Source organism: Aotus nancymaae, unplaced genomic scaffold (assembly GCF_030222135.1).
Source record: "Aotus nancymaae isolate 86718 unplaced genomic scaffold, 86718_ANA_hifiasm-v0.15.2.pri h1tg000092l, whole genome shotgun sequence".
Classification (NCBI taxonomy): domain Eukaryota; kingdom Metazoa; phylum Chordata; class Mammalia; order Primates; family Aotidae; genus Aotus; species Aotus nancymaae.
The window spans coordinates 5,016,129-5,040,514 of NW_026988507.1; the positions used below are offsets into that span (position 1 = coordinate 5,016,129).

The window sequence follows — 24,386 nt, forward strand, 5'->3', positions numbered from 1 at the left end:
GACTCTGATTTATAATGATGTGTCAGTGTAGGTTCATTGCTTGTAATAAATGTACGATTCTGGTTTGAGATGTTGACAATGTGTCTGTTGGGGGCAAGGTGGGGGACAGACAGTAGGGAGTACTTTCAATTTTGCTGTGAACATAAACTGCTCTAAAAACAAACTCTGTTAAAAATTATTTCAGTCATCACTGTCCTTCATTTTCTAAAGTTAAATGTCTTAAAAATCATTATTCCACGTGTATGCATGTGTGTGTGTGTGTGTGTGTGTGTGTGTGTGTGTGTGTGATAGGAGGATAAACCTGGTCCCTATTACTCTTGTCTTAGCTGGACGTGGGAGTATCTCTTTTCTAACATCTGTGTTGGTCTCACTTCTAAAAGTACATCAGAAGAAATGAATCATACACTTGTTTTAGTATATAAAAACTGCCCCTCTGTATGTTTAAGCCAGGAAGTATAAATCTAAATTCCTTAAAGAGCTTCTAATTGTAGGGAAACATTTAGAAACAATTTACTAATAGGCATAACCAGGCTTTATGCCCAGTTTCAAAGAAGGCAAAGTTTTTAGTACAACCCCACTCTCTTAGGTTGGGTCTTCCTCTCACAGCCACTGTCTTTGGGGCCTCCTGGCTCTCCAGAATTCCTTTCACATCCTACTTTACTCAAGACTATACTCTCCTTTGGTTCAAACAATTTGCTCTGGGCTATGTCCTGCTCTTGGCTAATACATATTGGAGAGAAAATGGATATTGTTGGGTAAATGTATTGTGTAAGCACTGTAATGGGCATCTGTTAAAAACTGTTTTGGTCGTTTGTTTTGAGACAGAGTCTCACTCTGTCACCCAGGCTGGACTGCAGTGGCATGATCTTGGCTCACTGCAACCTCTGCCTCTTGAGTTCAGGAGACTCTCCTGCCTCAGTTTCTGGAATAACTGCAACTACAGGCACCTGTGACCATGCCTGGCTATTTTTTGTATTTTCAGTAGAGACAGGGTTTCACCATGTTGTCTAGGTTGGTCTAAAACTCCTGTCCTCAGTGATCTGACCACCTTGGCCTCCCAAAGTCCTGGGATTACAGGCGTGAGCCACCACACCTGACCAAAAACTGTCTTAATATGCAGCAATAACTCCAATTACAGAAGTTCTAGACATTCTGGGAGGTTGGTGGAAATGGTATTTTTGGTAACTCAGAGTTTTTATGCTCCTGTATTATATGCATTGGGCTAGCTCTTAGGGTCCTTTCTTTAGGGTCAATCCCATCAACAGATAACCTGCTTTTGGTTTCCTCTTTATTATTAAAAATTATTTGGTTTTCATCTCTAAATTTCTCTGTATTTCTTTGAAAATGACAAGTAAAGTAAAATAATGTCATTTCCCCACCAATTGTATTAGTCAAAGAGAAATGATGGCAGTTAGCCACAGCACTTAAGAGCTTTGGTGATTTTTTTGGTTTGTAAATGTCCTTGCTTTATGTATTTGAATGTTGAAAGTCGTTATCTGAACCCTGTGTGGTTTTTCATCTAATTGAACCTCATCTAATTTTACAAATATGAAAGTGTCATTCCACTAACCTCCAAAAATTAGTGGATGGGGCAGACTCCTGGAAATTGAATAAATAACACAAAGTGAAATAGGAAGTTAGCAGTTAGTAATCTACTGAAAGTTTATGAGAATATACGTTAGCTGACCAATTTGACAATATCCTACCTGAAATTTACGAGTAAATGCCAATTTTTCACTTTCGTGACAATCAAGTCATAGAAAAAAAGGGGAGTTGGGAAGTTATGACTACCATTTCCCATAAATATCCATTAGATGTGGAGTATGTAGAGAATACTATGGCTGTGTCTTTAGTGTTGGGGAATAGAAACATAAAACAGCAGAAAGTAGAGACATAGTCCCGTCCTCAAATAATTTATAAACTATTTGAGTCACTCCAAAGAAAAATATTTTGTTAACCCAGCAAGAAAATAAACACGTGAAAGGCGAGCCACCATACAATATTTTTACTGGTTCATACCCCTAGGTCTTCCCATTTTTAGCCATGAGAGAGTGAGTGATGATATCATTAATGTTAGTTTACAAATCAAATCATGGAGTGCAGAGTTTTCAGATCCTAGGTCTGCAGCTTTCATTGCATCATCTGAACTGAAGTTCCACTGTAATAAAAGACAAGGGTTATTGTGATGAGCCAACAACTCCATGGATGAGGGAGTCTGGTGAAAGGGTCCTATATTTACACAAGTGGTTCTGCCTTATGATGTCATCTTCAGTGTGGTGATGTTTTACTTATTTCAAAGCAAAGAATATCTGTCCTATCCTAAGGAAACCAGATCACAGGAAAAGAAAAATCTGTTTCAATTTGAGAAAATGTTCATTTAAGTATATAAACTATAACCAATATAAGGAATACAATGCATTTCTTTTATATGAGTTGTAGATGCTGATGGTATCCTCACTATAAGGGCAAGAGATTTTCAATATCTAAAAATAATTAGAGATAGTCACACAGTTGTATAACTTTCTAGTGTAATTTATTATTTGCCCTTGGAAAGCAAATTCATTTATTGTAATCAAAAGATGTGTTACAGGGTTATTTCATACATGGGAGATTTTCAAAGTCCTGCAATGATGACATTGATATAGTGCCACTACTCTGTTATAACCTTTGTATATTATTTAAGTGTAACAAATACTTCATTCATTGCTTGGCCTAAACTTTGCATTTGGTGACATTCTTGCTGCTGTGTTAATATCAGGTCTATTAAGCTGGACCTCATGGTCCATTACCCTTTCTTTAGATTTGACCCCATGAAGTTTAGGGGTCTTGAGCACAGTGTGAAAAAGCAAAGGGTTTCACTCTCATCCAAGGAGCTCATTAGGACTTTATAGAAACACAATAAATACTCGCACAGTACTAACATTTGCACTGAGGGATGCTCACCAGACACACAGCCTGGTGTCAGAAGGTGTCCATTGTTCCCTTTATTTAGGCCTGCACACTGATTTAGTCTGCTAACTAAAGAGAGTGCTCATTTGTAAGCTGGCATTTTTTTCTTTGTAGGAAAGATTCATTTACCGGTATCTTAGCTTTGTGGGATTTTTTTCCACCTTTCTCTGTCTTGATCCATTTCTTAATGCTTCTACTTAAATTTTGGATTGCATAATTTAAATCAACCTCCACAATCCATGAAGGAATTCCAGTGAGAACTGCTGACAGCAGTATCTGTACTGGAGACCTTTATTCTCTCATAAACTCCAATGTATTATAATTCATCAATCCCATTTTCCTTATCAAATACAGTCTTATAATGCAAGTAAATATTGCTAGGTTGGTTTAGAGGAGAACTACCACCAACAAAGCTACTTTAACTTTAATTTTAAAGCCCAGTACGCATTAACTCTCTGCTATAGCTTCCAAAATTTTTATATTTTATAGTAAAGGGGTATGTCATTACATAGACAAAAATTTTTTTATCATATTATTATGCTTAACCACTGCCAAAACAAAGGTTTTCCTCTTTAAAATATATTTCAGTCTGACAGTGTCATGATTTTCTTCCAGGGTTGCGTAGACAACATGAAATTGGATTTGTCTCCAGAAGCAGAAGCAGCTTGTGACTGTGAAGTCCTTTTTTTCTAGGGATGGCTTTTACAGGTAAGGTTGGAGACTCTAACTCTACTATTCAAATTAATCAGATTTTCTTGAGCAGAATGCCTCTGGAACCCCCTACAAAGACTCTTCCTCCTCAGCAAATCACTTAATGAAAACACCAGATTACACAAAACAAAAGGGTTTTTCCTATTGCTGTCAATCCAACTTTGATAGTTTTGTTTTTATTTCTACAAGAAAATAATGGGACAATTTTGTTTTACAAAGTCAGGATTCACTGCCACAACTCTGCATAACTTTCCAAAAAAATTTAACTGGAGGCTTGGGAAAAATATTGGCAAGTCAACAATTTCCAGTTAATGACCTAATGATGAGACACAAATACAAGTTAAAATAATCACCATATTTTACCAACCAGCTACTCTTTCTCTCTCTCTTTTTTTTTTTACTTTTCCCCAGCTACTCTTTAAAGAGAAAAGTGACTTAGAATATAGTGTATGCTTCTATTTGGCATATGCCAAGAACATTTACTGATCCTTTACTATGTATTAGAACTCTGCAATCCATATTATGGATCCAAAAATGAACAAGAGTACTCTAGGAGTCACCAGCCTGGTGGGCAGACCCAATAGACCATCATATGACAGAGCAAGGTAGACCTTTAATGGAGACTGGGCTGGAGGTGGGGAGAGGTAAAGCGGATGGAAGAAGGGGAAAGCTGAGCTTTGAAAGTAAATTTCCCCAACAGTTAGTGGGGAAAAATGTTCTGAACAGGCAATACAGCAGGAGGAAAGACACACAGGTATGACAGTTCATGATGTATTTAGGGAGTAGCTTGTACCGTATACTGAAGCAGAAAGCTGGGAAGTGGAGAAGTGATGAAAAATGTATTTGGAAAAGTAGTTTGGGGCGAGAGTGCAAAGGTCTCTGGATACCATGCTAAAAAGGAATTTGGTATTTCCTCTTGATGGCCCTTAAGAATTTTGGGGATCCATGAAAAGGAATGAATAAAACCACTAACATGGCCAGGTAAGTGCTTTAGGAAGACAATTGATGGCAAAGAAGAGGATAATGTGGAGAGGAGAGTGATTCATTCATGGAGAATGATAGACTCTTGCAAGAATCAATGTAGGTAATCCATGAAGGCCTAAATGAAAGGAAGTGGAAAAGGATGTGGAAAAGGATGAGAAATTGTATATTTAAAAGGCATTCATGAAGTGGAATTAATATAACCTATGATCAACAGCATATGGAGATGGGCAGCAAGAGAGAAGTGAAAGTAGAGATAAGTGTGAAGTCTCTGGGCTGAGTGATTGTGTAAATAGTAATACCTTAGGCCAGGTTTTATGGCATATATGGTAAGTAAGGTTTTGGACAAAACTGAGTTTGACAAAGTGAGCAGAAAAAAGACTATAGGTTATGGGAAGTATGTATCTAGAATTCAAGAGAAATGTCAGGCTGGTGGTAGAGTTTGGGAATCATCTTCACAGGTGTATTATTAAACGGGAGAGAGGGACAGGGATCACAGAAAGATTTTATGTCACTTATCAGCTCCAAATAATTGAGAGCTTTTTCAGGTGCTGTGTTGGGAAAGAATTTAAGGCTACCCCTAGGCAGAGTGGGAAGGAGTTCCATGAATGATGACTAGTATCTACCATTGGCTTCTGAGAGGGAAGCGATTGCACCTATGTCAGATGTTAGCTCTCCCCAGTAAGAGAAGGGAGAAACTTGAGAGCAAACTTCTGGAAAACAGCAATTCTTAAGGGATGGTGGGAAAGCTGGGCTGGCAAAAGAGAACAAAAAGAGCAGTCTGAGTCAGTAGAGAAACAAACCGGTATATGGTCCCTGGGGATCTCATATTCAGTAAATATTTGTTAAAGGAATGGATGAGTTAATAAAATCAAGTGTTGACAATTGTACTGCAATTGGAGCAACAGAATAAGCCAGCAGCATGATTCATAACAACCAGCAATTACTTAAAGAGTGTCACTGGATTGGTTGTAACTCAAAGGATAAATGCTTGAGGGGATGGATACCCCATTCTTTACGATGTGCTTATTTCACATTGTATGCCTGTATCAAAACATCTTCTATGCCCCAGAAATATATACACTTAAAAAAGTAAAATAAATAAAATATCCAGTAATTATAATAAGTATGGTGAGATTAAAAAGTCCAGAGAAGGAAGAAATCACATTGATTTTTATCACAGAAGGGAAGAAGATCAGAAAGACCTCTTTGGAAAAGGTAGGATTTGCATTGAGCCTTAAAGGAAGAAGACATACAATTTTAGTCAGCTGGTGGGCAGTGAAAGGTAAGGCAGAACAGATAACTTGAACGAGGGTGAAGGGGGGAACTTGTGGCAGGTTCTGGGACAGAATATGAACCAATTGTACCATAGAAGACACTCGGGGAATCTTGAGTCTCTGACTCTGCTTATCACCACCTTATCTCACCCCTCTGTGTCTCCTTGGCTTTAGGTCAGGCATTAGCCACTTGGAGTTCTGCCAACAGAGAAAGAAGCATCCCAGCGCCCCCCATGTCTGCTTCTGTCACTTATGCTTCATAATGTTCTATGATGATGCCAGCAAGAGATTTAGGAAGCCAGCCTTCCCCAGCTGTTGGAAGGAAGAATTTGCTGATGTAAGTCTGAAAACCTCAGAGGACCTGAAACAAAAGAATGATTGCTAAAAATGGGAAGGCAGAAAATAGTTAATTTAGCCTGTGTTGTGAGGAGGTTCTCAGAAGGGACCCCAACATTTCTGGTCTTTTGGTAGTTTTAAGGATTGAAAACCATTATTTATCTTTGGATAAAGTTCTCACTTTCATTTTTCTAGGAAGCATGCTTTTTTTTTGATAAGTATTTTAATCATGCAGATGTGATGTGCCCTACTTATTGTTCTAGCGGAAGCCCTGAGTTGGTAACATAAGCTCAGCTGCTTCTGACTGAGAGACAGAGTAGCCTTGCTTGTGATGAAAAGCTGGACTTTTGACTTTCATTTTCCAGAATTTGGTATAAGCTTATTGATGGAAAGATTTACATTTTATGCTTCTTTTTACCTTCTAAAAAACCTAGCATTGTACTTTGCTCAATACATTATTTTGCATTGACCATTATTTGCCTGGCCATCTTCTTACTAAGCTTTATTTGACCATATAACACTGAAGTAGATATTGTATTAGCTTCTTACTAAGCTTTATTTGACCATATAACACTGAAGTAGCTCTTGTATTAGTCTGTCCTCATGCTGGTAATAAAAACATACCCGAGACTAGGTAAGTTATAAAGGATATAAGTTTAACTGACTCACAGTTCCACATGGCAGGGGAGGCCTCAAGTCATGGTAGGAGTTGAAGGAAGAGCAAAGGGACGTCTTACATGGCAGCAGGCAAAGACAAAGCTTGTGCAGGGGAACTCCCATCTATAAAACCATCGGCTCTCATGAGACTTAGTCACCATCACAAGAACAGTATGGGAAAGACCCACCACCATGATTCAATTACTTCCCACAGGGTTCCTCCCACAACATGTGGAAATTATGGGAGCTACAATTCAAGATGAGATTTGGGTCGGGATATAGCCAAAGCATATCAGCTCTGAAAAAGGTTTTTATCATCTCTTGGGAATAATGGTTTAAGTAAAACTTATTTTTTAAAGGTACAAAATTAATACATATTTCACAATAGCCAGAAGTTGGAAACAACTCAAATGTCCATCAATAGATAAATAGATAAACAAAATGTGATAGATACATACAATGGACTATTATTCAGCCATAAAAGGAAATGGCATTCTGGTACATGATATAACATGAATAAACCTTAAAAACATTATCCTAAATGAAAGAAGCCAGACACAAAGGACAGCATCTTGTATGATTCCATATGTATGAAATGTCTGGAATAGGCAAATCCACAGAGACAGAAAGCAGATAAGTGGTTGCCAGGAACTGGAGAGAATGGAGAATGGGAAGTAAATTCTTGATGTACAAGGAGTTTTTCTTTTGAGGTGATGAAGAAGTTCTGGAACTAAATAGTAGTGATAGTTGTATAATATCATAAATGAACTTAATATACTAAACTGTACATTTTAAAATGGTTAAAATAGCATATTTTATGTTAGGTGTATTTTATTAAATAAAAACTAAACTATAAAAGTTAGTTTCATGTTCATTGTAGAAAATTTATCTTCCACAAAATTACATTCCATGAGAGGGCGGCCAGATAAAATACTACACATATAGTAAAACCTAGTCACTGTTTATCTGAAATTTAAATTTAACTGGATGTGCTATGTTTTTCTTTGCTAAATCTGGCAATCCTATTGAAAGTAGAAATTTTGTTTTTATCATTACTTTATCCAAGGTCCTAGGACAGTGTCTGGAACACTGTAGTTCCTCAACATTAGTTACATGGATATAAATTTGAAGAGACATCTAAAAATAGAAACTATAGAAAGGAACTAAAAGCATTCATAGATCTGCAAACCAAGAAAAATAACTCAGAATTTTTGTTTATTTCCACCTAGAGCCTTTTTCTATGTTTTTATTTCCCTCTTGTTTATTGTCATTACCATAGCATATAACTGCATATCCTACTTTTTTCATTGATGACTTAAATATAAGCAATAATCATAGCACCAGGCTCTCCTAATAAACATAAAATTGTAAAGCTGAACAACAATGTATTTTGTAGATATATTGTAATTTATCTATTTTTGTATTGCAAAATCTGTTTTAAAAAATTTCAATGCTTTATATAGTGTGCCAGTAAACATGTTGGTCTCTAAATCTTTGTTTTCTACTTCTGTAGGATAAGTTAACAGAAGAGAATTTACTAGATCAAGGACAATATACGTCTTTTGGCATTGTAAAATTAATTTTCAAAGGGCCAAATTAATACACAGGTCTACCTGTGATGAATTGAGTGTTCATTTTACCACATTCTGGCTAGACTATTTAATAGTTTACAATCTTTGATAATTTGACAGAGAAAAAATAGTGTCTTGTTGTTTTAACTCATGACATTTTAAAAAATACAGAAGGAACATTTTCCTACATATTGGCCAATCAATCATTTATTCTCTGTTGACTAACTTTTGCCAATTTATTAGTGGAAGTTCTTTCTGTTCTCATTCATTTGTATGCTCTTATTACAGATCAGAGATACGAATCCTTTGTCTGCCATTCTTTGAATAAATATTTTCAGTTCAGGCTGGGCGTGGTGGCTCACTCCTGCACTTTGGGAGGCTGAGGCAGGCAGATCACGAGGTCAGGAGTTTGAGACCAGCCTGACCAAAATGGTGAAACCCCACCTCTACTAAAAATACAAAAATTAGCTGGGTGTGGTGGCGTGCACCTGTAATCCTAGCTACTTAGGAGGCTGAGGCAGGAGAATCGCTTGAACCTGGGAGGTGGAGGTTGCAGTGAGCCCAGATAGTACCATTGTACTCCAGCCTGGGCAACAGAACGAGACTCCATCTCAATATATATATATATATATATATATTTTCAGTTTGCTTTTAAAATTTTGGTCATGCCTTTTGTGAGAAGGGCTTTACTGAAGGATAAGATTGCTGGTTTATTGTTATGTATCTCATTATTTCCTTTGGTCTGAAACACTGGCAGGGTCAGCATCATCTGAGGGCCTGGGTGTCTGGCGGAAGACAGAGAAAACGACATGGAGAAAAAAAAACACAATTTGGTCATTGGAGAGAGTCACTATCTAATTTGGCTTTCTTTTTTCCCTTCTAGGGTTTATTTAAATGTTTTTTGAGATGGGAGTCTACTCTGTCACCCAGGCTGGAGTGCAGTGGTGCCATCTCGCCTCCACCTCCCAGGTTCAAACGATTCGCCTGCCTCCGCCTCCTGAGAAGCTGAGATTACAGGCATGGGCCACCACACCTGGCTAATTTTTTTGTATTTTTATTAGAGAGGTTTTTTCCATGTTGGCCAGGTTGGTCTTGAACTCCTGACTTTAAGTGATCTGCCCACTTTGGCCTCCCAAAGTGCTGGAATTACAGGCATGAACGATGGTGGCCGGCACTTTCTAGGGTTTTGTTAGTCCCAGTCAGTCACAGCCTCACTCCTTGCTTCACCTTCTTAATGTGTATAGCTTTATTGTTAAGAGCCCACCTATGCCAGTATGTTTGACTTATTCAAAGTTTTTTTTTTTTTTTTTGACATGGAGTCTCACATTATCACCCAGGCTGGAGTGCAATGGCGTGATCTCAGCTCACTGTAACCTCCACCACCCGGTTTCACATGATTGTCCTGCCTCAGCCTCCCGAGTAGCTGGGATTACAGGCACACACCACAACACCTGGCTAATTTTTAAAAAATATTTTTGGTAGAGATAGGGTTTCACTATGTTGGCCAGACTGGTCTCGAACTCCTGACCTCATGATCCACCCACCTCAGCCTCCCAAAGTGCTGGGATTACAGGCTTGAGCCACCGTGCCCGGCTTTTTTTTTTTTTTTTTTTTTAATAAAGAAATTCATTTTGCCTAGTTGAGGCGGTCACTTTTATACTCACTGAGTGTTTGTTTTTGCATTACAGATCAATTTTCAGGGCACTTATACAATTAAAAGTTTAGCCTTGGAAAATTCATTTTAAAATATGGTTACCAAGAGCACTTTATACTAAAAGTCCAGGACTGTGCTTTAGGACAATAAAAATGATGCACTAAGGAAAACTGGACTTGGATGAACTTTCTGTGTTGTGACAATAAATTAGCGCACAGTATGACCTAATAGGGCTTGGAAAGAAAAAATTAGAATGTCTGCTTACATTTTATTTATTTTTTAGAGATAGAGTCTCACTCTGTTGCTCAGGCTGGAGTGCGGTGGCATGAACTTGCTTCACTGCAATCTTCCCCTTTCAGGTTCAAGTGACTCTTGCGCCTCAGCCTCCTGAGTAGCTGGGATTACAGGCACATGCCACCACACCTGGCTAATTTTTGTATTTTTAGTAAAGACAGAGTTTCACCATTACATTTATTTTAGATCATTCTTAAAAGTGTTTATTTATCTAGTTTATAATATATATAACATTTTAGTAAATAAATCAACATACATTGAAGGAATTTATTAATTTTAAAAATAAGGATGCACAATAAAATGCTTACTTCGGAAATAACTGTAAGAGATAACTATAAAGTATAACCATTCAGTGAAAGGGGTACCAAAGAAAAGAGGAAAATGAGAAGAATGAGTAAGTAAAGCTTCATTCACTTTATTAGTTATTAGAGCTGAATGGTATCTCAATGTTACTTTTTGTAAGATGATCTTCACTTCTTTTGAAAGTATTTAAAATGAAACCAGAATGCATTGAAGAAACTTAGGAGGTCTGAACTCTGCAAGTGGTAAACTATCGTAATTTTAGAGCAAAAGCCTTTATGAGCTAAAATAGACTAATGTTATTTTAAATCAATTCAGCTGAGTTTTACTTCAAATAACTCTCCTGCTTAGTTACAAAGGAAGACAAACCAATGAATAGTTAGGGGTTAATGGGATGGGAGTCTCTCACATATACATTCCATTTTGTGAATTAAACTGTTTTTGGTATATTTTCTTACTATTCTTAATTTACTTGATGACAAGTTTAACATCAGTGTATGACCAGATATCTAGCATCTCTACTATTTCCTATTCCAAGTATGTCTTAGTCAAAGACAACTAGAGAAATAGTAGCTGTGGCTACCTGTAGTCCATATGTTTTTTTTTTTTTCAACTTGGAGGTAACCACGGTGAAAGTAGTCTATACTTTCTGCAGCATCTGCCAAGCTCACAGTGGCCCTTATATTCCTTCTATTCCACCAAGGCCAGGCCCCTGGATGCCATTTGGAGAAATATGCCTTGAAGGGTTCCCCCATCCCACTTCAAGAAAAGCTTTCAGTTTCTTTGTGGGGCTGAACCCAATATGGTGAGAGGATATATTCCTCCATGAAGATGAGGAAGCAGAGAAAGCTTGTGGGGAAAGAGGAAAAAAAAAGAATACAACACACAGAGGGAAGGAGAGCTTAGTTTGCTGGAGATTCCCATTTTCCTGTGCCTCTTCTTCTCTTGAATCATGAGACATCACTATGTCTTTGTAATAAATTCTTCACTTTCATTTTTTAAAGCTAGTGTTGGCTGGCTACAGTGGCTCATCCTTGTAATCCCAGCACTTTGGGAGGCCAAGGAAGGAGGATCACTTGAGGCCAGGAATTCAAGACCAACCTAGGCAAGGTGTTGAGATCCATGCTCTACAGATAAATAAATAAGTAAATGCATAAAGCTAGCTTCAGTTGGTTTCAATTACTAGCAGTCAGAGTCCTAATGAGTACACGACTTACATCTGAGGCTTCACAGCTTTTGAGTATGGAGCAATACTGTGGCAAATGGAAGGCTGTATGTTCTTCTAACAGAAGGAAAGTGCAGGCACAGTCTCTGTTCTGATTAATTCAGTGTCACAGTTTCCCTCCAGGTTCCATCACCTGTCTGCTAACAGGTTGTGTGATTGACTAAACTGTAGTAGCTAAAGTAGCCGAAGTCATTGGCTTAATCCTAATGACATTTATCTTTTCAACATGTTGCATGGCCAGAAACTTATTTCCTGCAATTAGTCAATTATATTACTTTAAATGTGTCTGTGGTTCTGTGGCAGTATTTTTCTGGTGAGGCTGTGGTCTCCTGGGAGTCTGTCTGCAGAAGTAAAGGAATAGAGATTTGACAGAGGCCAGACTTGAAGATCTTATGGGGTTTCTTCTCTAATGGCCTGAAAGAGGATGTGGACAGCATCCTTCTGAGGAGCAATATGTTCCTTATGCACAACTGGGTGCTCAACTTATATGGCATTTGGATAAATATGAAGTTGCTTTTTGGTCAGAATGGTCTGAACATACTAGATATACTTCTACAAATAAGAGGTTCTGCTGAACTCATCAGCTGATAGCTACTTATATAATTTGAACTGAAGAATACTGTAAGGTTTTTCTCTACAAGAAACAATTCTCTCACAAAGCTTATAACCCACTCTTACAGGAAATTCCAACCCTTTTTGATCAGACAACGGAGTGGGAGCCAGGAATTATTCCCAGAAGGTTAGTGTTAAACTGCAGATGTTATCTAAGAGCAAAGGAGAATCCTGGGGATAGTATTATCTCTCATTTTAAGTTGGCAAGCATTGGGATTTATTATTAGACTAGCAAACTGTTGCCTAGGAAACTGGAAAAGAGAAGAGCTGGGGTTGAGAGGTACGTGTGGGTGGGGAATAAGGTTAGGAGATGTTATTAAATAGCCTGGGGTAGACATGGATCCTCAGGGATGAGCATGGAAGGTTGGCACAACCAGTGCCCACACAATGACCTCGTTGTGGTTGGATGCCAGAGAGGCAATAAAAAAGATCAAGGAAAGTGTAAAGAAATGTCCTGGGTGATGATTTAAAAGCAGAATGTTTCAATGACCTCAAAGGTTTGCCTTGGCTATTTTGTTGATCAGAACAACTATCTATTTGAGTAAGTTATATTCATATCTGGAATGATAGCTCCTGAGTACCTCAAGTATCTACTATGTACCCATGAGAATGTAAGAATCAAGTTAGAAATGACTGGCTTTGTTCTTCTGCTCATTTTTCCCTTTACATTCCCCTTACATGAAGGAGATTCACGGTTGCTATACACACATTACTATAGCAGAATTAGATGGGAACAGATTTAGGCCCACACTAATTCATTATTGTCCAGAAATTAACCCTAAACAGTTGTAAAACTGGCATGTCTTTGGACTATGGTTGCCAGATTTATCAAAATAAAAGAGGATGTCTACCTGAATTTGAATTTCATATTCAAATTTTTACTGAGCACCTATGTTTTATCTGACAACCTTACTTTGAAACCAGTGAGAAGCATTTTTTTCCTCAGAGGAACTTGTCATATTTATATAGAAAGCAACTAAAATTGATCACTGCATATTCAATTCATGAAACAATTACTGAGCACTTTATTTTGGGGAATATTGTGCAAGCTGTGGGGGAAACTGAGCATGATTAAAATATGGTCACTATTTCACATATGCTCATAATCTAGTGGGAAAGGCATTTATGTAAATATCAATAGAATGAAACAGAAGTGGTTGTGTCAAGTAGATTGTGTGTTTTAAGACTACAGAGGAAGGAGTGACTATATTTGATGGAAAGAACCTAGATAGGATTCTGAAGAATAAGTGGGATCTCTGTCAAAGGAGAGGGGAGGAAGGACATTTCAGGCTCCAGGAACAGTGATTATGAGCAAAGCTTGGAGAAATGAATGCTCACAGCCCATGTTCGAGGTAAGTAGACTAGTATTTGGAGTAGAAAATGTGCAGGGAAATGTAGTGAAGTTACGCTGCAAAAGGTAGTTTACAGCTAGGTGGAGAAGGATCTTGGATATCACGCTAATTGTGAAAATTTTATTTAATAAGGAAAGAGGTGAAGAAGTAGGAAGACCCTAAAATAATTCTGTTATGTGAAGAGCATAATCCGTCCTGTGTTTGAGGATGACAACTCCCTAGCAATGTAAGGATGGATTGGTGAGGCAAGAGTCTAGAGGCAGGGAGTCAGCAATCCACCGTTACATTGCTCTAAAGTTACTTCTTTTCACCAAGCATTTTCAGCCTCCATTTTGAAGGCTGTCTAAGCTTAAGAAGCCTTAGCTGTCTAATTTTTAAAGAATAAGGTTGTTCCTTGCATTTCTGAGTGTTGTGTAACCTATTTTTGCAGAAGATACTGTTACATTAAGTGCATCTGTGTGTCCTGGTATAAAACAAATGTAATCTTTTTTGAAATAAACCTTCATATTCTGTATAGTTGCTAAAGTGTTGAGAACCTTTTTAATTGTAAAATGAGAACCAATTTTCAGTTTAGTGTAGCAGCACACTTGTTCAGGTTTGCCTGGTATGAAATCAAATAAATTAATGAAATCTTGGCCATGAGGTTTATCTCACAAGGTTCTTAGACTGAGTTGTGCAGGTAAGTGCACTTTTAGGTAATCTGTACTGTTTGATGGATAAATTCCACCTCTGGGAATTGTGTGAGTATTAATGTTTTCATGTTCCCAACTATGTTGAGAAGTGGAAAAAAACCCAGCTTCTAGATGGTTCTAGATGGGTGAATTAGTTGGGTTTTCTTAATACTTGTATGTGGGAAGACATAGTTTTCTTTTTGTGAAAATAAAAATCCACACCTGGAAAAAAAAAATAATCTGAGAGTAATAGGAATGGTGTCTTTATTTAAACTGAGTTTCTTTACTGACCACATTTTTATCTGTAATTCAGAGATAAATCAATACCCATAATTATAACTAAAATTCATTAACTATTATTTAACACTGAAGATTTTCTAGTCAGTATATTAGGCATTTTATATGACTTATTTAATTTTCCCATTTACCCTGTGAAAGGATTAGAGTTGTTATTAAGAGGCAATACATAAAGAAGAACAATGAAAGAATCATAAACATTATTAAAATTATAAAATATGTGTCAAAAACATCCACATTATTTTTAAAAGATGCAATTTTTACTTAGTAATTTGGTACAGATAACATCAAATATTAGTTCTGACAGAGTCCCATGCACTTCTGAGAAGATAAAAATCAGCAAGACTCCTGGAATGCCATTTTTAAAATAAGTTAAATATTCATGCCTCAATGATCCTTATTGGTCAGGGAATTCGTACCAGATAAATAATTAGAAATGTACACATAGATTTTTATCTAAGGATGTTGATTACAATATTGTTATTGGGAAATCAAAAAGATCTGAATGTTTAACCATAAGAGATTTGTGAATCATTTTTTAATTTCATTTTTTAATCATTTGTGAAGATGATGATTTTGTGTTCATTCTTAACATTTCCTTGGAAAAATAATATTAAAACATTTTTCAAATGGTCTTCATATAATTAAGACATTACAGAATATAATACAATATTTTAAATAAATTATTCAAATTTCTTTATTTTTCTTTATACTCTATTATGTTGATATATTGGAAGAGTAAATATGGCTTAAAAGTTTAGCAGTTAACTTTTTGTCTCCTTACGTAGCAATTAATAGTCTTCACAACAAAATATAGATTATTATTACATAATGATCTCCATATTTGTATCCATGTAATTCAGCCCATCAGAAAAATTCTGTCATATTATTACTGAATTTTCTCTCTGAGTATTTTTCCATAGACTTGGTTCAGACTGTAGCAAGCTAATGTTTGCTTCCCCCTCCCTTTAACATCTGCTTTATTTTTGAGTGAGAAAATAGAAGAGATCTGAGCACCTAGGCAGCCCCTTAAAAAATTTCTCCCTGTTTAAATGAAATACAAGAGAAATAATCATCTTGAGGTCTCTTGCTGCTTTAAGTTGCTCTTGTAAATTCTTTAGATTTTATTTCTCCTTCAACATACAAACTTGGTTCCATTTTGTAAAGTCTAGTGGGCTCCACGTCTAAATTTTTCTATCCACCTGACAGTCACAAGAACTCCTGGTTTCTGTAAGGATTAAGCCAGGAAGCAGTTTCTAACTACAACAAATTGAAACGTTTGCACAAGGAAGTGCTGCTTTTATAAGTGATGGGAAACTTCAAATTTGATTACAAGCAACCTTTGGCTTCCTATCTGTTCAACAATAGGCCATGTTGTTAAGGGCAATTTCCATGCACAGCATGTGGGTCCCATTTTTTCATCCTTAGACATGGTTGTTTACTGTTCAGCACTGTTTATGCATTTTAATCAGGCTTTTTCATTCTCCCTTAATAAATCACTACAAAGCGAATGTACCAAAACAAGTACTATTATACGGTATTGGTTGCCCTTACACATTATTTGCTGTCCTAGAGTTTTACTCAGTATCCACATTTTGAAAAATAATGACAGCAAGAACAAACTCCATATCCAAAAGTATTATATTTAGAATTGCAACATTTCTAGCTAAATGCCCTCTTTGAGCTCCATTCTTTAACAGTAGGAGCCTGACTTTAAAATTCAGTTCAAGCAAGAATGACTTAACAATTGGAACCTGCCATCGGTCCTTGGGACTGAAAGTCTTTTTGATGGGATGAAGCTGACAGCCTAGTTCCTGCTTGGCAGGCATTCACATGAAATGAGCCTGTATTAGTATAGATAAATGTTTAGACATTCAGGTATCTTGCTGTCTGAGAAGAGTATTACTGGTTAAGGCAATGGTAAGCAGAAGAAAAATGAGTTTTCAGGCACTTATGCCTGAGTGAGAAAGGACAATGACTTGTTAGCATCATCTGGCAAGCAGGCAAAAGAAACAAAGTTTGATCTCTCTCTTCCCTCCTAAGACTAAACTTTCATTAGCTTTTAAATGAACTAAGAAAAAAAGCACATTTTTTCCCTCCAAGAACTTTTTTGTCATTAAGTTAAATGCATTTTCTTAACTTCGGCTTCTAGCATCAAAGACTGATTATTACTAAGCTATGATATTTTAAAGCCCAGGCTAGAGGTAAGAATGCCCTGATGGAAAAAGAAGTCAAGGGGTATTGTACAATGTAGATTTGCATTTCAAAACATGACTTGGCACTTAGAATTTAGATCCAGCGATCAATACTGGATCACTGGCTCTAGTATTGTTATAATGATATATGAGTCACTAGAAAATTAACAGCATATGTATGTATTACAATTTGAGGCTTGGGGGAGAGTTCACCAAATACAGGAACTACAGGACAACACTTTAAGTAAATGGATGGTTCCCAAACCAAGTAGTTATTTGGAAATGTCCATGCTAAACTGCATTGCAAAACATCTTGGATTACTCTTTAACATCACTATAAAATCCTCTGGAGGTGCTTTGCATAATTCTTCATTAACTTAGCTAGCCAAAGTGCTGTTTTGGATGTATCCTGGAGAAAATAATTCAGGAGTAAGAAACATACTTTTATGTGTTTGATTAAAAGGTAGATACAAGTGCTGAAACTATTATGAAAGCAACAGTCACACTTTTGAAGGTGTTCTTATTTTAATTCCTGAACAACTAATAGTATAGCACAAAAATATTTCTTTTTTGTTGTTGTTGTTGTTTTTTAATTGTATTTTAGGGTTTGGGATACATGTGAAGAACATGCAAGCTTGTTGCACAGGTACACATGTAGCAGTGTGATTTGCTGCCTTCCTCCCCTTCACCTATATCTGGCATTTCTCCCCATGATATCTCTCCCCCACTCCCCACCCCCTGCTGTCCCCTCCCCTATTTCCCCCAACAGACCCCAGTGTGTAGTGCTCCCCTCCCTGTGTCCATGTGTTCTCATTGTTCAACACCTGCCTATGAGTGAGAACATGCGGTGTTTGATTTTCTGTTCTTGTGTCAGTTTGCTGAGAATGATGGTTTCCAGGTTCATCCACATCCCTACAAAGGACACGAACTCATCGTTTTTTATGGCTGCATAATATTCCATGGTGTATATGTGCCATATTTTCCCTGTCCTGTCTATCATCGATGGGCATTTAGGTTGGTTCCAGGTCTTTGCTATTGTAAACTGTGCTGCAATGAACATTCGTGTGCATGTGTCCTTATAGTAGAATGATTTATAATCCTTTGGATCTATACCCAGTAATGGGATTGCTGGGTCAAACGGAATTTCTATTTCTAGGTCCTTGAGGAATCGCCACACTGTCTTCCACAATGGTTGAACTAATTTACACTCCCACCAACAGTGTAAAAGTGTTCCTATTTCTCCACATCCTCTCCAGCATCTGTTGTCTCCAGATTTTTTAATGATCGCCATTCTAACTGGTGTGAGATGGTATCTCAATGTAGTTTTGATTTGCATTTCTCTAATGACCAGTGATGATGAGCATTTTTTCATATGTTTGTTGGCCTAATGTATGTCTTCTTTTGTAAAGTGTCTGTTCATATCCTTTGCCCACTTTTGAATGGGCTTGTTTGTTTTTTTCTTGTAAATCTGCTTTAGTTCATGGTAAATTCTGGATATCAGCCCTTTGTCAGATGAGTAAACTGCAAACATTTTTTCCCATTCTGTTGGTTGCCGATTCACTCTAATGACTGTTTCTTTTGCCGTGCAGAAGCTGCGGAGTTTGATCAGGTTCCATTTGTCTATTTTGGCTTTTGTTGTCAATGCTTTTGGTGTTTTGGTCAAGAAGTCCTTGCCTACGCCTATGTCCTGAATGGTTTTGCCTTGATTTTCTTCTAGGGTTTTTATTGTGTTAGGTCTTATGTTTAAGTCTTTAATCCATCTGGAGTTAATTTGAGTGTAAGGTGTCAGGAAGGGGTCCAGTTTCTGCTTTCTGCAAATGGCTAGCCAGTTTTCCCAACACCACTTATTAAACAGGGAATCCTTTCCCCATTGCTTGTTTTTGTCAGGTTTGTCAAAGATCGGATGGTTGTAGATATGTTGTGTTGCCTCCGACGCCTCTGTTCTGTTCCATTGGTCTATATCTCTGTTTTGGTACCAGTACCATGCTGTTTTGATTACTGTAGCCTTGTAGTATAGTTTGATGTCCAGTAGTGTGATGCCTCCTGCTTTGTTCTTTTTGTTTAGAATTGACTTGGCTATGTGGGCTCTCTTTTGGTTCCATATGAAGTTTAAGGTGTTTTTTTCCAGTTCAGTGAAGAAGGTCTTTGGTAGCTTGATGGGGATAGTGTTGAATCTGTAAATTACTTTGGATCTCAAAATAATAAAAGCTATTTATGACAAACCCACAGCCAATATCATACTGAATGGGCAAAAACTGGAAGCATTCCCTTTGAAATCTGGCACTAGACAAGGATGCCCTCTCTCACCACTCCTAATCAATATAGTATTGGAAGTTCTAGCCAAAGCAATCAGCCAAGAAAAAGAAATAAAGGGTATTCAATTAGGAAAGGAGGAAGTCAAATTGTCTCTATTTGCAGATGACATGATTGTATATCTGGAAGACCCCATCGTCTCAGCCCAAAATCTCCTGAAACTGATAAGCAACTTCAGCAAAGTCTCAGGATACAAAATCAATGTGCAAAAAATCACAAGCATTCCTATACACCAATAACAGACTTAAAGAGAGCCAAATCAAGAACGAACTGCCATTCACAATTGCTACAAAGAGAATAAAATACCTAGGAATACAACTAACAAGGAACATAAAGGACCTCTTCAAGGAGAACTATAAACCACTACTCAACGAAATAAGAGAGGACACAAACAGATGGAGAAACATTCCATGTTCATGGTTAGGAAGAATCAATATCATGAAAATGGCCATACTGCACAAAAATATTTCATCTGAAAAATATGAGCTTGGCATTTATTTTTAAGTTTTCTAAACTGTATCCAAATGTCTAGAAATCTACCCTTCATCCATCCTTTTTGCTTACAAATTTTTAGTTTTTTTTCTTTTTCAAATATATATTTTTCTCCAATCTAGGCTCTCAAACTTTGATTTCTTTCCTCATAATGCCTCCTAATGTTAGTGGTTGCATTAGGATAAGGCATCCTAGCAAATCTAATCTTTGCACAACAACTTCATTTAGTCTTTCAATAAATTCACTATAACTCTCTTTATTTCTTAATCCATAGTCCTTTGAGGCATAGACTGTTATGGTCACTCCTAATATTGATTCTCCCTTCCTCCTTAGTGAATAGACACTAATTTTGGCTGGGCATATTTTGTACATGTAAAGAACTACACTGATCAGCTTTTCTTGTGGCTAGGCATGTTGATGTGACGACACTCTGGCCAATAAAATATAAGTAGAAGTATTGTTTAGATCCTCCAAAAGACTTTTTAAGAAGGAGGAATGCTTTCTCTCCAGTCCTCTTATTCACCCCCAAATCCAACTTCCTAGAATATAGATGTGACATTAGAACTCTAACAACTGCAGGGACCTTGAGGATTTGGATGACATCTGATAGAGGAGGAATAGTAAGCTGTAAGAACCCTGACTCTCAGGAAACTTAATGTAGCAGTCATTCCAGTCCTGAGCTATGTTAGGTTTGCTTGTTATACACACTGAAATAATCTCATGCTCTAACCTAAGTATGAGAAAAAGTATGGAGGGTTTGACATGGGCTAGATTCTAGGACCTGTTGAAGCTGGGTGCTCTGATAACACTCTGAGTTGGGACTCTACAAGGCTTTGCTTTAAAAAGAAAGGTGAACCATAAATAATCCAGCACTCCCATTTAGGATCTAGAAATATCAGTTATTGAAATTGAATAAAGGTTATTCTGGATTGCTAGTATCTGCAAGTGCCTACAAATCAAATGAAAATCCTTGCTACAGAAAGTAACATTATCCTAGGTCTCAACTCATTTCACAAATAAATATTTATATACAATGTGTGGTATGCAATCCAAGATAACCTGACACATAAGTAGATTAGTTTGCATAAAGAGAAACATCAGAAACAACAAACAATGAAAATAATACTGTAGAAACTCCAGATATGAAATTAATAGGATTGTTTTAAAATAACTTGCTTGCCAAGTGCAATGAGATAAAAAATAATATTCAAGAGACAAGATCCCAAGATGGTTGAATAAGAGGCAGCTCTGAAAGCAGCTCCCAGCAAGAGAGATGCAGAAACTGACTGGTCTCCACAATTCCAAATGAGGTACCTGCTTCATTTTGTGGGTCTGGTTGGACAGTGGGTATAAACCAAATAGGGCAAGTTGAGGCAAGGTGGGGCACTGCCCCACCGAGGAGGTGCATGCAACCGACCAGAGGACCCGGGGATCTCCCCCTCTGGGACTTCAGTTTGGATACAGCACTCCACTCAAGCCCTCTACAACCCACAGAACAGGAGATCTTTGCCAAGCTGAAAAGCCTCAGCAAGCTGCCCGAACAGGGCAGAACAGCAACTTTGGCCAGCACTGGGGCTGTCAGCATAGATCTAGCAAAGCACTGGCTGATGCCAAGAAAGCCAAAAAGCTGGAGGGCTGGAGCTACCCGCACCCCAGAAAGAAGGGGAACTAAACACAGGGAAACAACCCATACAGCAGGACAGGTCCCCTTCCCTCCCCACACAAAGCCCAGCAGGCTAAAAAAACTCTCACTCCAGGGTTACACATCCAGAATACCAGTTAGAGAGTGACCAGGAGCGATCAAGCTCAGCTGGAGGAAGGGAAGCTGCCATTGCAGAAGCCTGCCTAATGTTTCTGAGTAAATAAAAGACACAGCAGATCCACTGAATCTGTGGCAGCCCAGCAGCACCTCTGCAGGCAGACAAAGGAAAGGCTGCCTCCCCTAGCAGCTACCTGAGATCAAAACTATATAAATCCAATGAGATGGGAAGAAACCAGTGCAAGAAGAATGAAACTGTCAAAAACCAGAACGTCTCTCCCCCACCACGAGATCACAACTCCTCACCAGCAAGGGAACAAAACAGGACAGAGAACGAATTTGATGAATTGACAGACACGGGCTTCCGAAGGTGGGTTATAACAAACTTCTCTGAGTTAAAGGAACATGTTCTATCCCAATGAGAAGAAACTAAAAACGTTGAAAAAAGGTTAGATGAAATGCTAACTAGAATAACCAGCTTAGAGAATAACATAAACTATTTGATATAGCTGAAAAACACAGCACAAGAACTTCATGAAGCATACACAAGTTTCAATACCCGAATAGATCAAGCAGAAGAAAGGATATCAGAGATTGAAGATCAAATCAATGAAATGAAATAAAACAAGAAGGCAAGAAAAGAGTGAAAAGAAATGAACAAAGCCTTCAAGAAATATGGGATTACATGAAAAGACCTAATCTACACTTCATCAGTGTACTGGAAGATGTTGGGGAAAATGAATCAAAGCTGGAAAACACTCTTCAGGATATTATCCAGGAGAACTTCACCAACCTAGCAAGGCAGGCCAACATTCAAATACAGGAAATACAGAGAACACCACAATGATACTCCTCTAGAAGAGCAACCCCAAGGCATGTAATTGTCAGGTTCACCAGGGTTGAAACAAAGGAAAAAATACTAAGGGCAGCCAGAGAGAAAGGTTGGGTCACCCACAACAGGGAAGCCCATCAGACTCACAGTGGATCTCTTGGCAGAAACCCTACAAGCCAGAAGAGAGTTGGGGCCAATATTCAACATCCTTAAAGAAAAGAACTCTCAACCCAGAATTTCATATCCAGCCAAACTAAGCTTCATAAGTGATGGATAAATGAAATCCTTTACAGACAAGCAATTGCTGAGAGATTTTGTCACTACCAGACCTGCCCTAAAAGAGCTCCTGAAGGAAGCACTAAACACAGAAAGGAAATACCAGTACCAGCCACTGCAAAAAAAAACCAAATGGTAAAGACCAACGATGCAATGAAGAAATTACGCCAACCAAAGGACAAAACAACCAACCAGTAATAAAATGGCAGGATCAAATTCACACATAACAATATTAACATTAAATGTAAATGGACTAAATGTCCAAATCAAAAGACACAGACTGACAAATTGGATAAAAAGCCAAGAACCATCAGTGTGCTGTATTCAGCAGACCCATCTCACATGCAAAGACACACATAGACTCAAAATAAAGGGATGGAAGAAGATTTACCAAGCAAATGGAGGGCAAAAAAAAGCAGGGGTGGCAGTCTTAGTCTCTGATAAAATGGGCTTTAAACCAACAAAAATCAAAACGAAGAACGAATAACATTACATAATGGTAAAAGGATTAATACAACAAGAAGAGCTAACTATCCTAAATATATATGCACCCAACACAGGAGCACCCAGATACATAAAGGGAGTTCTTAAAAACCTACAAAGAGACTTAGACTCCCACACAATAATAGTGAGAGACTTTAACACTCCAGTGTCAGTGTCAATATTAGACAGATCAACAAGACAGAAAATCAACAAGGAAATCCAGAACTTGAATGCAGATTTGGACCAAGTGAAGTTAATAGACATTTACAGAACTCTTAACCCCAAATCCACAGAATATATGTTCTTCCAAGGATATATCACACTTACGCTAAAATTGACCACATAATTGGAAGTAAATCACTCCTCAGCAAATGCAAAAGAATGGAAATCATAACAAACAGTGTCTCAGACCACAGTGCAATCAAATTAGAACTCAGGATTAAGAAACTACCTCAAAACCGCACAACTTCATGGAAAATGAATAGCTGGCTCCTGAAGGTAGACTGGATAAACAATGAAATGAAGGCAGAAATAAAGATGTTCTTCAAAACCAAAGAGAACGAAGACACAACATACTAGAATCTCTGGGACACATTTAAAGCAGTGTCTAGAGGGAATTTCATAGCAATAAATGCCCAAATGAGGGCCAAGGAAAGGTCTAAAATCAACACCTGTCATCAAAATTGAAAGAGTTAGAGGAGCAAGATCAAAAAAACTCAAAAGCTAGCAGAAGACAAGAAATAACTAAGATCAGAGCAGAACTGAAGGAGACAGAGATACAAAAAACCCTTCAAAAAATCAATAAATCCAGGAGCTGGTTTTTTGAAAAGATCAACAAAATAGATAGACCACTAGCCAGATTAATAAAAAAGAAAACAGAGAAGAATCAAATAGATGCAATAAAAAATGATAAAGGGGATATCACCACTGATTCCACAGAAATACAAACTATCATCAGAGATTACTACAAACAACTCTATGCACACAAACCAGTAAATCTAGAAGAAATGGATAAATTTCTGGAAACTTGCACTATCCCGAGACTAAACCAGGAAGAAGTTGAATCCCTGAATAGACCAACAACAAGGGCTGAAGTTGAGGCAGCAATTAATAGCCTACCAACTAAAAAAAGCCCAGGTCCAGATGGGT

The 24,386-nt window shown here is 37.6% G+C and overlaps 1 pseudogene; it reads left to right on the forward strand.

The window, feature by feature from the left end:
* Positions 1 to 21,870: 21,870 nt before the first annotated feature.
* The window catches only part of LOC105721837 (rac GTPase-activating protein 1-like), a 28,483-nt pseudogene continuing 25,967 nt past the window's right edge, over positions 21,871 to 24,386 (forward strand).